This window comes from Culex pipiens, chromosome 3, assembly GCF_016801865.2.
Source record: "Culex pipiens pallens isolate TS chromosome 3, TS_CPP_V2, whole genome shotgun sequence".
NCBI classification, from domain to species: domain Eukaryota; kingdom Metazoa; phylum Arthropoda; class Insecta; order Diptera; family Culicidae; genus Culex; species Culex pipiens.
In genome coordinates, this window is record NC_068939.1 from 49868459 (window position 1) to 49885050 (window position 16592).

Here is a 16592-nt window from a genome sequence, read left to right on the forward strand (position 1 = left end):
AGTTCAACTATTATGGTGCAACTACACAACTCGACATGTTTTAAGTGAACACGGTCAAATCGACAAAATTGAATTTTAACAGAATTGAAAATCAATCCCTACCAACGAATAAAATTGTAAATTTCACGTATAATTGTACGGAATCTTCTTAGGCAACCATGCGCACCCTCTAATTTTTGCTACCTCCATAGACAAACATGGGTGCGCATGGTTGCTTACGATGATTTCATGGTATTTATACCCGAAATATACAACTTTATTTATTGGCAGGGATTTTACTAATGTTAAGGATACTAGATGACACCAGAAAAAAAGCAGCTTCTTATTTTTTTTACTTTCATTTTTTAAAGGGTTAAAATGGATGAAAATAAACATTTTTGTGTATGTTTCTATTGTGAACTTGTCTCAGGAACACGAAATTATCACCGGAAAATTTGATCTAAGGGGTCCTCCGAGCAAAAATTTACAACCAAAAAATTCACTAAAAGTAAAAGTGTCTATTTAATATGTTAAACTGCCTTACCCAAAGCGTTCTCAGTCTCAGATTTAGTCCCAGATGTCCCCTACAAGCTGCAGGTCGAACCGAGTTGATATCTGGATGGAACACTTTTTTATTTGAGTTTTAAAATTATGCTATTTTTTCACTAAAATGCCAATAACTCCCTTTAGATTTAACCAATTAGGATGCTCTACCCTGCATTTTGTTGCAATTTTTAAGTCCTTTCAGATGCATTTTGAATTTTGACATTAAATTGAATTTTGCCTAAGTTATAGCCTTTTTTCGATTTTTGACGTTTTGAACCTTCAAACATTGTGTCCCGATTTGCCCCACTTCCCGTTGACCTAGAGTGCTCATATTTTGGCCAGATGCTAGTTTCATATGTACAAACAACCCCTGAAAATTTCAGGCAGATTGGTGAGGTCGATGCGAGATGGGTATGCTTTGCTCGTGGACTCGCTCTTAAAATACCGTTTTCAATTTCTCTTCGTCAAAAAATTACAAATAAATGTGTCGTGCAAAACGGCTTAACTTGGCTTCTCGTCGCTATTTTTTTGAATTTTTTTGAAGAAAAAAAAAGAAAAACAACAGTATTGTAATATAATGCATTTACAACACTTTTTCATTGACATGTTGAAACCATGGCTTGTTATTTAAATGTTTACTTTTGTTCTGTGTTGTGCACATTGTACTTTTTTCTCTCTCCCCTTCCACCTTGAACAGGCCCGTAACAGCGTAATTGCATTAATGCGAGCTTCAAATTTTCCACGCCAATCAAAACCTTTGGGCACCTCTGGGTCACACTCTCACAATCTGCGCAAAAACATCATTTTAATGAAAAGGTCATACAAATTCCACCAATGCTTAATTTTTCAACAATGAAAATTGGACAATAAGTTGCTGAGATACTGACATTAGAAAATGTGGGAATGTTTGGATGAGACTTAAAAAACTTCATCTTCTTGTTTATTTTTCTTTTACTCGCTGTATTTCAGCCACCAGAGGTCTAATTTTCATTGTCTCTTAGGCAGTTGGGAATTTTCTGAACTCTTCGAAAAACATATTTTCATGATTGGACAGCATTTAAAAAAAAATTTACATTAAAAACTGAGGCCACAAAATTTCTATTTTTTTTCCACAAAATTATAACTCTGCGGCAATTTTTTTCCATGCCTCTTTGGTTTAAAAGTTGCGATTTTTTTGTTCCCCAAAACATATAAAAAATTCAAACTTACGGATTTGGGGAATTGAAATTTTGTTTAAACAAATTAATTTAAAAATCGGCAATTCTTTTCAGTATACTTTTTTTTTGAATAGTCCTCATCAGTACCCATAACTGCCCATAACTTTGCCGAAGCCACCAAACAATTCAATTCAATTCAATTCGGTTTTATTGGTGAATAATCAAGATACAATGAGTTATTTTGAAGTGCATAACAGAGTTTTGGAGTTCCTTACAGCTGTGTGTTGCATCATAATCCATTTAGGAACAATTATTTCTTTAACTAAGGCACTAGCAAGAGTAAGAAAAAACTATAAATAAAAACTTACAGAAATTGCAAAGGAAAGGGGATAGAGGAAGAGAAAGCTTATATCTAGATCACAGGTAATTTCCTTTGTAGATGTGTTTGATCATCAGTTCCCCAAGGGCCAGGAATTGTTCTGCCTTGTTCCGGCAGCTCCGAAACCGCGTCATCATCTCCCCCGCGAGAGCAAAGAACTCCGGCAGGGTGAAGAGATCTTCCCCGGTGACTTCTTGCTGGGCCGTACTGCCGCTACCGGCAGCGACCACGCTGGCGAACGAACGCCCCCAACCAGGAGGGAACGCTGAGTTTTCCGCTGGAACCGTACGCTGTCCAGCTGCAGGAACGGCTGCGCTCGTACTTCGCTGAGGAGGGTGGGACGCTTTTTTCTTCCTCTTTTCCTGCTCCTCGAGGTAGGCCTTGCGCGCGACGCATCCGCGGTAATTGCCGGTATGGTTGCCGTCACAGTTCGCGCACTTTACGCGCGGCTTGGTTTGTTCTGCCTTGTCCCCCAAGTCCGCCTTTCGTGGCAGTGCGCACGCCTCCGAGAGGTGTGACTCACCGCACTTCACGCAGCGGGGCCGGAGGTTGCAGTTCCGCGAGCCGTGGCCGAATTTCTGGCAACGGTGGCATTGCGCTACGTCCGTCGGGTTCTTGGCGTAAAACCGCCAGTTTACCCAAAAACCGTCCAACGTCTTAGTCCGCCGCAGGTCTTGGATCTTGACGGTGCCGCGGTCGAAGTACAACAGGTACAGTGTATGTGTACCTGTTACCGTTGTTTTGCGCGATAGCACTTTTGTCTCCCGCGGTTTTATTCCGGCGTCCGAAAGGTGCTTCTTCAGGTCGGAAACTGGACGGTCTTGGTAACCCTGTAAGACGACCTTGACAGGGGGCTTCTCGGGGTTGAATGTGTAGAAGTTGAAGTTGCTACGCTTCAATTCTTCAAGCACCAGGTCGAAATTCTTTTTGGTCAGTGTGATCACTTGCACTGACGACTTGCCGATTTTTAGACAATATCCGAGGCCTTCCAGCAACTCGTCAACATCGTCCGCCAACGTGTCCAAAACAAAAATTGGAGGTGGTCTTCGTTCCGTAGGAGAATTGTTCTGTTTTGACGTCGACACTTTTTTCCGTGCACGACCATCATCGTCGTCGTCGTCGTCGGTTGTGCTACCGTCGGTGTTGTTGTTGTTGTTTTCTTCGTCGTCGCTCAGCATCTGAAACTCGTTCCTGATGGGAATGTTGGCGGATGTTGATGTGCCACTGGTCGTGGCACCGGAGGTACCCGAACGGGTTCGCACTGGTGATCTTGGAACATATCCGGGGTGTAGTAACTTTTTGTCGATTCCTTCTGCGCTCACGCTCCCCTGCGCGATGGCGGTCGACACGGCGTTGGTTTGTTTACCTTTTTGCACACGGCCGGTAGACGAACTTCGCGGGTTTTTCGAGGCCGCACTCGAACTGCCACGGCCACGGCCGGCCTTTGGCATGCTGGAGAAGCAAACTCGCGGGTAACCACAATCAATTACGGCGAAAAAAATCGAAAAAACGATGGAGCACTGAGCACTAGCTGCATGCTCTCGTGCGTACACGGAGGGAGCTGAAGCCACCAAACCGATCAGAAAAATCCTTCAAAAGTTACAGATTTTTTAATATTTACGTACCAGTATCTTACGTACAGTAGTGTGACAAGAAAAAAAATAAAATTTTGGAAAATCGTAAAAGATACCCCCTGACTCGATTCTTCAGAAAAAAATAGGTAACTGTGCCAATTTTGGGCCAAATCGGTTAAGTGTTAAGGGTCGCTTGTAGGGGGAAAGCAAAAATTTCAAAATTCCACCAAAAGGTGTAATAAAATCCATTTCCGGTTTTTGGGGAGAATGAATTTGCTAGCAACCTTCACGAATAAAAAAAAGACAAATTTGATTAAAATGATTACAATGAAATTTTCTAATATTTCCAGTCATCCAACCGGCATCGCCATCGTCTACTACTACCGGCTATCTATTTTCACGACTTTTCCGAGGAAAACCGCGTGTTCAAATCTTATTCTATATTGCATTGTTTACACAACTAGCCAGCCAGCCATCGAATCCCGTGTTCGGGCCGGCATTTCTCAGCGTAAATAAAGCTTATAATTAGCCGTAATGTAAACAGGGGGGCCCCCAGAATTATGACATTTTAATGTTTTTACACTAATTAATTTATAAATCGCGTGGTACAGAGCTGGGATGCACTCTCCCTCCTAACCTTTCAAGCTAGGAGAAATTGACGACTTTGATTTGCGGGCGTCAAATGCATTTCCCCCTTTTAAATCGATCCCAAATGGATGATCAAACACTGATCCTCATCAAAGTTCGTCAATGTGACCGGGTTTCATCGCAACCCGGGCAAAGTGAGAAGGAAATTCATTTTTCATGAAAATTTTCACGCTCAAAACGCTCGCCTTCCGGTATTTGAAAATCTCGCCGAGCTGATCTCTGGTGCGTTTCACTTTTCACTCACTTTGGGGCGAAGGGAGGGTAAAGAGATTAAAGCAAAACTCGGAGCTTAAAATCGTGTGCGAAGGCGCGAACTAAGCTGCTGCCTTCGCGTGCGAGGGTTTGGAATTTCAGTTCAGTGGAAAATTGGCGGCTTTTCCCCCGTCTTTATGACGTGTTTCAAAAAGTGTGAAAAGTGTTTGTTCGGCGCGTTTAAAATTCAAGCCAGGATTTGACGAGCTGCCAGAAGTTGGTAACCTTCAAACTGGAACTCTTTGATCTCGCCGGAAGGTGTCGATAATTGACATGATTCTTTTTCAAATTATGTCAATTTAGCTGATTCCACAATCAAATTTTCACAAGAAAAGGTTTCTTTATATCTTCTTAGGAAGAAAAATCATAATAAATAGGCCCAGCTCGGCTCCACTATGCTGCTTAGCTTGTTGCTCAAAGATTTATTTTTCTACCATTTAATTCAATTAGCAGCAATTTGTCTGCCGCGAGTCATGGGGAAAAGAAAATTAATTGCCACGAGCACCACATATTGCTTTGGGGGAACAGAGACCAGACATGCCAGAGTCTCAATGTAGCGCCCCGCCACGCATTTGAGATTTATTTCCTAGTTTTATTTGAAGGTGGAAAAAGCTGGGAACACTATATGGAGGTCAGCTGGTGGTCTTTGGCAGGACTTTGCAGGTTAATTTTGGCACAGTTTTCGCTTTCATTTGGCTCTTAAGTCAATGAAAATTCTTTGTTTTTTTTTATATAAAAAAAATCTTGTTATTGTTTATAATCGAAAAAATATTTGGATTAAAAAAATTATTGAAAAGAGTTAAAATTTTAACTATTGTTTATTATTTCACAAATAGAATTTTTGCAGGGGTGCTTTTCCTTCACGAAATATTTTACTGCTACTGCTCAATAAAAAAAAATAATAAAAATAGTAAAACTATCGAAAAATTTCACCTAAAAATGTCGATAACTCAGAAACGATTTTAAAAAATTCATATTTTTTCCATGGTTGTAAATAGAGCGTCCAATTTCCCGGGATTACAAATTTCCCGGGAAACGGGAAATTTTCAGCCAATTTCCCGGGAAATCCCGGGAATTCCCGGGAATTTTTAATTTTATTGAAAATTATTATGATCTTGGTTTAAATTAATATTATGCAACAAAATTGTATAGGACATTGATTGTTTAAATAAGTATGAAGATCAATTAACAGTCAAGCTGTAAAAAATCATCCAACTACAAGAAAATTTATTTTGGTATTTTTTGATGAGCAATTTTAAGCTTGCCTCTATGACCAGTTTATTGAAATGAGAAAAAAAAAAACATGCAAAAATTATGTTTTTCATTAGGGTAATTCTCTACCAACTCACACGAAATCGGGAAAAGTTGCCCCGACCCCTCTTCGATTTGCGTGAAACTTTGTCCTAAGGGTAACTTTTGTCCCTGATCACGAATCCGAGGTCCGTTTTTTGATATCTCGTGACGGAGGGGCGGTACGACCCCTTCCATTTTTGAACATGCGATAAAAGAGGTGTTTTTCAATAATTTGTAGCCTGAAACGGTGATGAGATAGAAATTTGGTGTCAAAGGGACTTTTATGTAAAATTAGACGCCCGATTTGATGGCGTACTCAGAATTCCGAAAAAACGTATTTTTCATCGAAAAAACACTAAAAAAGTTTTAAAAATTCTCCCATTTTTCGTTACTCGACTGTAAAAAAATTTTAGAACATGTCATTTTAAAGGAAATTTAATGTACTTTTCGAATCTTCATTGACCCAGAAGGGTCATTTTTTCATTTAAAACAAAAATTTTCATTTTAAAATTTCGTGTTTTTTCTAACTTTGCAGGGTTATTTTTTAGAGTGTAACAATGTTCTACAAAGTTGTAGAGCAGACAATTACAAAAATTTTGATATATAGACATAAGGGGTTTGCTTATAAACATCACGAGTTATCGCGATTTTACGAAAAAAAGTTTTGAAAAAGTTACTTTTTGCGTTTCTCTTTGTTTCGTCGTCCGTGTCTGTCGCGGGTGACCATGAACGGCCGTGATCGATAACGACCAACTTTTTCAAAACTTTTTTTCGTAAAATCGCGATAACTCGTGATGTTTATAAGCAAACCCCTTATGTTTACATATCAAAATTTTTGTAATTGTCTGCTCTACAACTTTGTAGAACATTGTTACACTCTAAAAAATAACCCTGCAAAGTTAGAAAAAACACGAAATTTTAAAATGAAAAATTTTGTTCTAAATGAAAAAATGACCCTTCTGGGTCAATGTAGATTCGAAAAGTACATTAAATTTCCCTTAAAATGACATGTTCCAAAAATTTTTACAGTCGAGTAACGGGAAATGGGAGAATTTTTAAAACTTTTTTAGTGTTTTTTTCGATGAAAAATACGTTTTTTTTCGGAATTCTGAGTACGCCATCAAATCGGTCGTCTAATTTTACATAAAAGTGCCTTTGACACCAAATTTCTATCTCATCACCGTTTCAGGCTGCAAATTATTGAAAAACACCTCTTTTTTCGCATGTTCAAAAATGGAAGGGGCCGTACCGCCCCTCCGTCACGAGATATCAAAAAACGGACCTCGGATTCGTGATCAGGGACAAAAGTTACCCTTAGGACAAAGTTTCACGCAAATCGAAGAGGGGTCGGGGCAACTGCTGTGTGAGTTGGCGGAGAATTACCCATTACAAATACTGGTTTCAGCTCTTGAACAAATGGTAAAGCTTTTTAGTGTTGGTTTTACTCCAAACAACCCAATGTTTTCAAATATTTTAAATAAGCTTTGAATATATTTTTGCATTTTTCGAGAACAAACAGTAGAAAGTAATTTTTCAATGATTATTTTTTGTACTATTATGTAACATGATTTAAATTATACGATAAATTAACATCATTCCACAAAAAGTCTTCTATTTTTTCACATTTAACCCTCTAACACCTGTAGTTGCACCAGTGCTCTATAATTCTTTTACTTCAAATTGTAATTTCTTTAGTACTAGGTATACAATAGGATGTAACAAAAATTACTTTTTGGTGGGCATTCAGGGGTTTGTTCCGGTGGGCATACTGAGCCCAAATCCCAAATATGAGCTTGATTCGACGTAACAGGAGCTGGCGTTCCGCCCTTCAATTTTAAATGGGATTTAGCCCGTAAAAATACTTTTTTTCAAAAATGTCTATTTTTTGCGTTTACCAAAAACATCACTCGAAAAATCGGCCCCGGCAAAAAAGATATGCGTCGCACCTCGCGACGCCCGAGACGCCATTTGACTTTGTCGGGGCCGATTTTTCGAAAAAATACCAAACTTTGAAGGTCTGTACCGAGCCCCAGGGTGCTCCAAACTTTAATGTTATGTATACCAAAAGATGTGCAAGGATCTGGCCTACACGCTGTCGTGACTGAAGCCCGATTTTTCACTGAATTTCGGAATATTTCGGATAAGGATGAATAACGCGTCGTTTCAAGCTCAAGCAAAACACACGACTGATTTATTTCTCGTTTTCTCACACACACATTCTCAACTTCTCTCTCGGCTGACCTGCTCTCTCATTACGCTACATGAATGCTCTCTTCTCATTCTTCTCTTCTCTGCCACACTCATTCACTACATCCTCGTTCTTTCCTACTCTAAAAATTCAATCATCTATTCAGATTAACACCAGCTTGGTGATCCTTGGTATTCAGGAAACTCAGCTCATTTCAGAATTCGGCTTCAGCAGATGCTTCTCCGGTATCCTTGATCGTGACACATATTAGCCAAAATCCCAACGTCAACGTGGTTACCTGTAATTAAAGAAATAAAAAAACGACAACTTCGAAAGCTATCGTGTAATTAATTGATTGAATATTGTACGATCAGTTCCTAACTGGACTCGGCTCAACGACCGACGAAATAGGCGGCGGGTCAGATGCGAGCATAAAAATGTCAAAACCTCTCCCCCCTCACTTCGTCTCATCATCCAGCTGCAGCTTTGTTGACAAACAAACGGAGCACGCGGTCTCATGATGGCGGCATCGAGCCAGAACTATGGGTGATCATGTGGACATAAATGAAACTTTTTTCAAGAAATATAATATTTTTCCGACTGAATAAAAAAATTGCGAGCATGTTCAAACAATTATTCTTAAGGTCGGAGAAGTGATTTAAAATGAAAATTGTAATCCACAATTTTTCTATAAATTGAACTTTTTCACACCAATTGGGCACCCTTAGGCCTATCCACGACAGTTTCCAATGACCGTGAGAAGATGCCAGAAAATCCAGCTACCAACTAAATCCACAATAATACATTTGGAAATATACCCTACAATCTTCGCAGAAATTTAATTAGGAGCTAAAATTCAAGTCGTGTAGCCTATTGTTTCCTCAATCATCAATTCAAAAAGATTGAAAATCTAAACAATTCCTTTACTAGCTTGTTCAAAAATCACTTACATTCATCTTTTTTTTACATCTTCCTCGAATCCAATAATAAGCTTAAATTTAAGTCTTGCAAGTGATGCCATTTGATTCTTAAATCATCACTTTATTTTATAGTCATGATCAATTTTCTTCGAAAATGATCAACGGCTTCACCTTAACAATATTGAAAATCTGAAAAAAAAAATCCAACTTCCCAAACATCGATAAAATTTACCTCTTATTGAGTCTTTCCTGAATTCCAATCATGAGCTCGAATTTAAGCCTTTCTATCCATAAATCATTTCTCAAAGATTGAATATCTGAAAACAAAAGTCTTTCCAACAATCGATTCTATTTATCTATTACTATATCTTCCCTGAATCCAGTTGGGTCCTAAAATTAAGCTCAAATTTGTGATATAATTGTTCACAACGATAAAGCTTATTTTTCTGAGTACAATGATCCTTTGTACGACCGCGAAGGATTTAAAATTAATTTTTAAATCATTTAAAAAAATAACTTCACGGCCCTTCTTGAAAGAAAAGGTCATTGACAGCTCGTTCCAAGGGGACCAAAGTTGATCCATCAAAAATGTTGCCTTGTATTTTTTTTTTGTATTGCAATGGCAAATAGTGATCAGAAATGGTTTTGCCTTCCTCACCTTACTGAGGAAAGGCTATAAAATCACTCGAAAAATGAACTTCTTAATTTGACCTCGTAGACCCACCTTCACGTATACCTATCGACTCAGAATCAAATTCTGAGCAAATGTCTGTGTGTGTGTGTGTGTAGGGATGTGGGTCTGTGCACCAAAAAATATGCACTCGATTATCTCAGCACTGGCTTAACCGATTTGGACCGTTTTGGTCTCATTCGATTCGTCTTGGGGTCCCATAAGTCCCTATTGAAAATTATGAAGTTTAGTAAAGTACTTCAAAAGTTATGCTAAAAAAACGATTTTGGCGTATGTCCGGAAGATTGTAAAAAGGGTGGTTTTTGTAAGAAACCCTGTCATGTTATACATTTTCAGAAAGGTATTAAAAAGACCTTTCCAATGAGCCCAAAACATTGAAGATCTGATAACCCTATCAAAAGTTATTAGCACTTATGTGTTATTTATACACTTTTTGGAGGCCGGATCTCAGATATTTCAATGAAAATGATGTCCGGGTCCATCATGCGACCCATCGTTAGTTAGATAATCGAAAGACCTTTCAAATGAGCCTAAAACATCAAGGATCTGACAATCCTATCAAAAGTTATTGACACTTAAGTGTTATTTATACACTTTTTGGAGGCCGGATCTCAGATATTTCAGTAAAAATGATGTCCGGGTCCATCATGCGACCCATCGTTAGTTAGATAATCGAAAGACCTTTCAAATGAGCCTAAAACATCAAGGATCTGACAACCCTATTAAAAGTTATTGGCACTTAAGTGTTATTTATACACTTTTTAGAGGTTTGATTTCAGATATTGTGATAAAAATATTGTCTGAATCTTCCATGCGAACTATCGATGGATAGGTTTTTTTTATCAGACCTTGCCGATGAGCCAGAAATATTGATGGTCTGCGAACCATATCAAAAGAAATGAGTAATAAAGTTGATTTGTTAAACATGTTAAGGGGGAATGTTGCTATTTTTACTGAATGTATTGACTTTATGAATATGAGGAAGGCACCAACCACCTAAAGGTGGATTAAGTAACGTTTTTAATCGTGTTTTTACCGTTGGACATAAACATTTACATAGGGCTTTAGGACCCTATTATGAACTCAAATTTAAGTCGTTTATGTTACAAGCCTATCGTTTGTTAAATCATCACTTCACTTCAGCTTGTTAAAAAATCGATAATACACCAATATACGAATTCCAATCATTGTCGTAACTTTCAACCGATTTTCCATGAATTTTGAATATATCGAACACAAAAATAAGCTCTAAATTGAGTCGTGTAGGTTATGAGCCTATCGATTCTTAAACCATAACTTTAACAATATTAAAAATCAGAAAAATCTTTCCTCAACTTCTCCAACAATCGATAAAATTTATCTTCTAAAATTCAACCATGGGCTCAAATTTAAGCCGTGTAGGTTATAAGCCTACCTATTCTGAAATCATCACTTCGAAAGATTGAAACTTCGAAAAAAAAAAATCACCGATTTTTCCAACAAATCGATATTTATCTATTTCTATATCTTCCCGGAATCAAATCATTAACTCAAGTTTAAGTCGTGTAGCCTATCGTTTCTCAAATCATCACTTCAACAGATTGGAAATCTAAACAATTCCTTTACTAGCTTGTTCAACAACCGATAATATACCGATACACGAATTCCAACCAATGTCGTGACTTTCACCCGGTTTTCCATTTATTTTGAATATTTTGGACACAAAAATAAGCTCAAGGCTCGTAGGTCGTGAAGGTTATAAGCCTATCGATTTTAATTAATTACTCCAACAATATTGAAAATCTGAATTTTTATTTCCAACTTCTCCAACAATCGATAAAATTTATCTTTCACTAAATCTTCTCTGAAATCCAATCATGAGCTCAAATTTAATTTATGTAGGTTATGAGCCTATCATTTCTAAAACCATCACGTTAAAAGATTGAAAATGTGAAAATTCTTTTATCAACTTAAATAAATCGATATGATTTATCTTTTACTAAATCTTCCCGGAAATCCAATCATGAAGGTGATGAGCCTACCGTTTTCAAACATCCACGTGCTACCCTATAGGGTACTCAAGCTCAATGATTCATCATATACGCTCACAGATGACTCAAGCTCTATCCTCGCAGCTCCTCAAGCTCAGAGATTCATCCTTCGCGCTCTTACCTCACACGGGACTCGAGCTAAAAATATATTTCATCTTCTAGGCTCTACCCTCGCAGGGGACTCAAGCTGATACATTCAACATCCACGATCTACCCTCACAGGGTACTCAAGCTCGAAGATTTATCATCCACGCTCTACCCTTACAGGGGACTCAAGCTCAAATATTTATCATCCACGCTCTACGCAATTTTATTTTATCATCCACGCTCTACCCTCGCAGAGGACTCAAGCTCGAAGATTCATCATCCACGCTCTACCCTCACAGGGGACTCAAGCTCAAATATTTATCATCCACGCTCTACGCAATTTTATTTTATCATTCACGCTCTACCCTCGCAGAGGACTCAATCTCGAAGATTCATCATCCACGCTCTGCCCTCACAGGGGACTCAAGCTCAAATATTCATCATCCACGCTCTACCCTCGCAGGGGACTCAAGCTCAATTTTTTTTTATCATCCTAGATCTACCCTCACAGGGGACTCAAGCTTGAATATTCATCATCCATGCTCTACCCTCACAGGGGACTCAAGCTCAAATATTTATCATCCACGCTCTACCCTCACAGGGGACTCAAGCTAGAAGATTCATCATCCACGCTCTACCCTCGCAGGGGACTCAAGCTCAATTTTATTTTATCATCCACGCTCTACCCTCGCAGAAGACTCAAATTCGAAGATTCATCATCCACGCTCTACCCTCACAGGGGACTCAAGCTCAAATATTTATCATCCACGCTCTACCCTCGCAGGGGACTCAAGCTTAATTTTATTTTATCATCCACGCTCTACCCTCGCAGGGGACTCAAGCTCAAATATTTATCATCCACGCTCTACCCTCGCAGGGGACTCAAGCTCAAATATGTATCATCCACGCTCTACCCTCGCAGGGAACTCAAGCTCAATTTTATTTTATCATCCACGCTCTACCCTCGCAGAGGACTCAAGCTCAAAGATTCATCATCCACGCTTTACCCTCACAGGGGACTCCAGCTCAAATATTCATCATCCACGCTCTACACTCGCAGGGGACTTAAGCTCAATTTTTTTTATCATCCAAGATCTACCCTTACAGGGGACTCAAGCTTGAATATTCATCATCCACGCTCTACCCTCACAGGGGACTCAAGCTCAAATATTTATCATCCACGCTCTACCCTCGCAGGGGACTCAAGCTCGAAGATTCATCATCCACGCTCTACCCTCACAGGGGACTCAAGCTCAAATATTTATCATCCACGCTCTACCCTCGCAGGGGACTCAAGCTGATACACTCAACATCCACGCTCTACCCTCACAGGGGACTCAAGATGATACATTCAACATCCACGATCTACCCTCACAGGGGACTCAAGCATTGTTTCAAAAGTATGTGTAGTCTAATGCCTACTGAAAAGTTGAAAAGTTTGCGCTTTTCCATTCCTGTTCAAACACAATAATAAAAACAAGCTTATGAAAGTCTTACTACTTTTCATAAATCATTAAGTAAAATAACCATAACATGTTAGTGTTACTATTAGTTTCTATAAAAATTGAAATCTGGTAGCCACCGACCACATAAGATCTATCCGTTTCCCTTAACTTTAACTTTACGACACAACAACATTGCATAGACGATACGCTTACCACACGCAAAACCTGCAGCTACACCACTTCTGCAGCACTTTCTTCGATGCTCCTTTATCAAACAACTACAATATATGTCAACAAAATAAGTTAGCATCGAACGGAACTTTTATCTTCTCCAAACATTCCGATGATGGACCAAAAGCCACAATAATCCGAGCAGTGCAGTACCAAACCTGACAAATCTCTACCACAAAATTCATTGCGTATGCTCCACAAGACGCTACTTTATCCGTGGCGCTACACCAGGTTAGTTGTAGCAATACCTGTTCACCTTCTTACCAAGCACAATCTCACTAAAATGGCATCCATTACATTATATCAAGCAGCAACGAACCGGCCGCTTATATTATAAAATAAGCAATAACTTTTCAATCACTTTCACCCGGAGCACCGAATGCACCTGTACTACATCGGCATTATCACCAGCAGCAGTCCGATCTTAACTCAGCATCAAATATTTACAGTGTTTAACATTTTCATTGGCAAGTACTAAATAATTTATTGAATTTTGACAATATACAAAAAGTATGCTGTGCAGCAGCATCGAATTCTTCAAATAACCATGATTTTGCATAACTTTGCTATCCAGCCTAAGGTCCACAAAACAAACATTTTTCGTCCAACAACGGCCTGACATCGGTCCGATAATGGAGCGTATTTCATATGAAGGTTTGCACACGAGTAGGTCTTACATCGACCAGGAGTTTGAACGGCTTACCTTGGCGGGACAATTCTGTCAATACTTGGTGTCCGTGTTTACACATATTTCTTTCCAAATGCTCCTGCTTCAGATCTTTCAAAGTTACCTGCACACAAATTACCGCACACATTTTTCTGTTGCACACATTTCTCTCCGCAGCCACCGCAAGAAAACGCCGACGCCATCTTGGCTGCCTAAACATTTGGTTGCAAGCAGCTCCATAGAAAATTTTATTTCCACAAGTCAACCGCCGTAGGTAATTCAAAGTAAAACACTCAATTTCCATCAAACAAAAGAAAAACTTTACGAAGGCCGCGGCGGGAGCTTTTACTGCGCCATTGTCGTGACTGAAGCCCGATTTTTCACTGAATTTCGGAATATTTCGGATGAGGATAAATAACGCGTCGTTTCAAGCTCAAGCAAAACACACGACTGATTTATTTCTCGTTTTCTCACACACACATTCTCAACTTCTCTCTCGGCTGACCTGCTCTCTCATTACGCTACATGAATGCTCTCTTCTCATTCTTCTCTTCTCTGCCACACTCATTCACTACACACGCCAGTGATGTTTTTGGTAAACGCATTGGTGGCCAAAGTGCCTCAAAAATAGACATTTTTGAAAAAAAAATTTTTTACGGGCTAAATCCCATTTAAAATTGAAGGGCGTCCGCCAGCTCCTGTTACGTCGAATCAAGCTCATATTTGGGATTTAGGCTCAATATGCACACCGGAACAAACCCCTGAATGCCCGCCAAAAAGTCAATTTTGTTACACTCTGGTATTCAACCAATTGAATTAATTCTTTTTGCACAAATTCGATTTTCATCTCATTTGATCATGGCAAATAAAAACATAAAAAAATCTCAATTATAATTTGGAGGTAAGGAGTTAATATTGTTTTGATGAAATAACAGCAATCTGTTAAAAGCTTACCTAGTTGTAATAATGTAATACTAATTAAGCTAGATCTATTCCCAGTTGCTTAAAAAATTAATATTATCAGGAATAATTCTGATATCATAATTTCTGATAATCTGATTAATTATAAATAAACCAAACAATACATTTAATTGAACAAAATCATGTTGCGTTTGTTCATTTATTATTTTTTCAGAGCATTTTCAAAAAAAAGTTCCAAAAATTTAAGAAAATGTATACTTCCGCTTGAATTTCGGGAATTCCCGGGAAATTTACAAATTTCCCGAAAAACGGGAAATATTTTTTTCCGGGAAATCCCGGGAATTCTCGGGAAATTTTTTCCCGGGACGGGAAATTGGACGCTCTAGTTGTAAACGATTAAATTAGCGATAAAATAATAAATAAAATAAAATTGCTCGATAACAATAACGAAAGTTCTATCGTTATTGTCGGGACGATAACGATAATCTATTGTTATAGTTATTTCGCTAATTCTATCGGCGATAATCTTATCGCTAATAATAAACGATAACTCAATTTTAAAATCGTTTAAAAATCGACTTAATTCAACCATATCATGTTAAATTTGTAATGCTTTCACTAGGAATATATTATTAAAAATGTAGTAAATACTCAACATTGTTCTCAAAATACCGTCTTTTTTTCGAATGTATTCATATTTTCATAATTTGCAATATAAGTATCAATTAAAAAGAAATTTTGTATGCTTTTTCACTTTAATCGAGTTTTTTAATCACTAAAATTTCACAAAATGCCGTATTTTCAAAAACTACTTAAATTTTCAAAACTTTCAATATGGGTAGCAAACGAAGCGAAATTTTGTATGCATTTTCGTTTTATTTGAGTTTTCTTGTAAATAACTCAATTTTGCACAAAATACATTCCATACACTTAACCGAAGCCTCGATTATCCGAAGTTCCGATCATCCGAAGTTCGATTATCCAAAAATATTGAAATTACTGACCACGGTGTCAACATTTGAATGAAAAAAGTGTTTTAAAATGCATTACAGTTGTTTTGCAATCATAAGTTTCATAAATTTCTAAGTATTGACGATTTTTTTTGCGAGAAAAAAAAGTTTTGCGGTGATGTACATTGGAGTTTCATAAAAAGTTCAATATATTTTAAAACGAGCCCAATTTCTTAATTTTTTTTAAACCTTAACATTTTTTTATTTTTTTTTTATTTGCATGATTATTTTAAACTTCTTTTTTTAATATTCGGGTTTTTCAAATTTATTTTTATTTCGGGAATTTAACCGAGGACCCATTTTTTCTGAACACTCATAATCATGAGCTCTCATTTTGCCCAAGACACCAAATCGATCAGAAAACCCCTTTTTAAGATGCAGATTTTCGAATATTCAGATGACTTGTATGAAAAAGCCAATTATGCAAAATGGCTTCTTTTGACATATTGGACAAAGTGTCATCCAAATCATAAAATAAATGATAAAGGTCGGAGTGGGAAAACGTTTAGAATTGTCCATCTTTTATATATTTTTAAAATGTTTGAATACCAGAAAACGTGCTCAATAATATTTT

At 37.9% G+C, this 16592-nt stretch overlaps 1 protein-coding gene across 1 annotated transcript in view; it reads left to right on the forward strand.

The window, feature by feature from the left end:
* LOC120413242 (mediator of RNA polymerase II transcription subunit 24) overlaps positions 1-16592 on the forward strand; it is a 96604-nt gene that overhangs the window by 41801 nt on the left and 38211 nt on the right. The gene's annotated exons all lie outside the window — the stretch shown is intronic.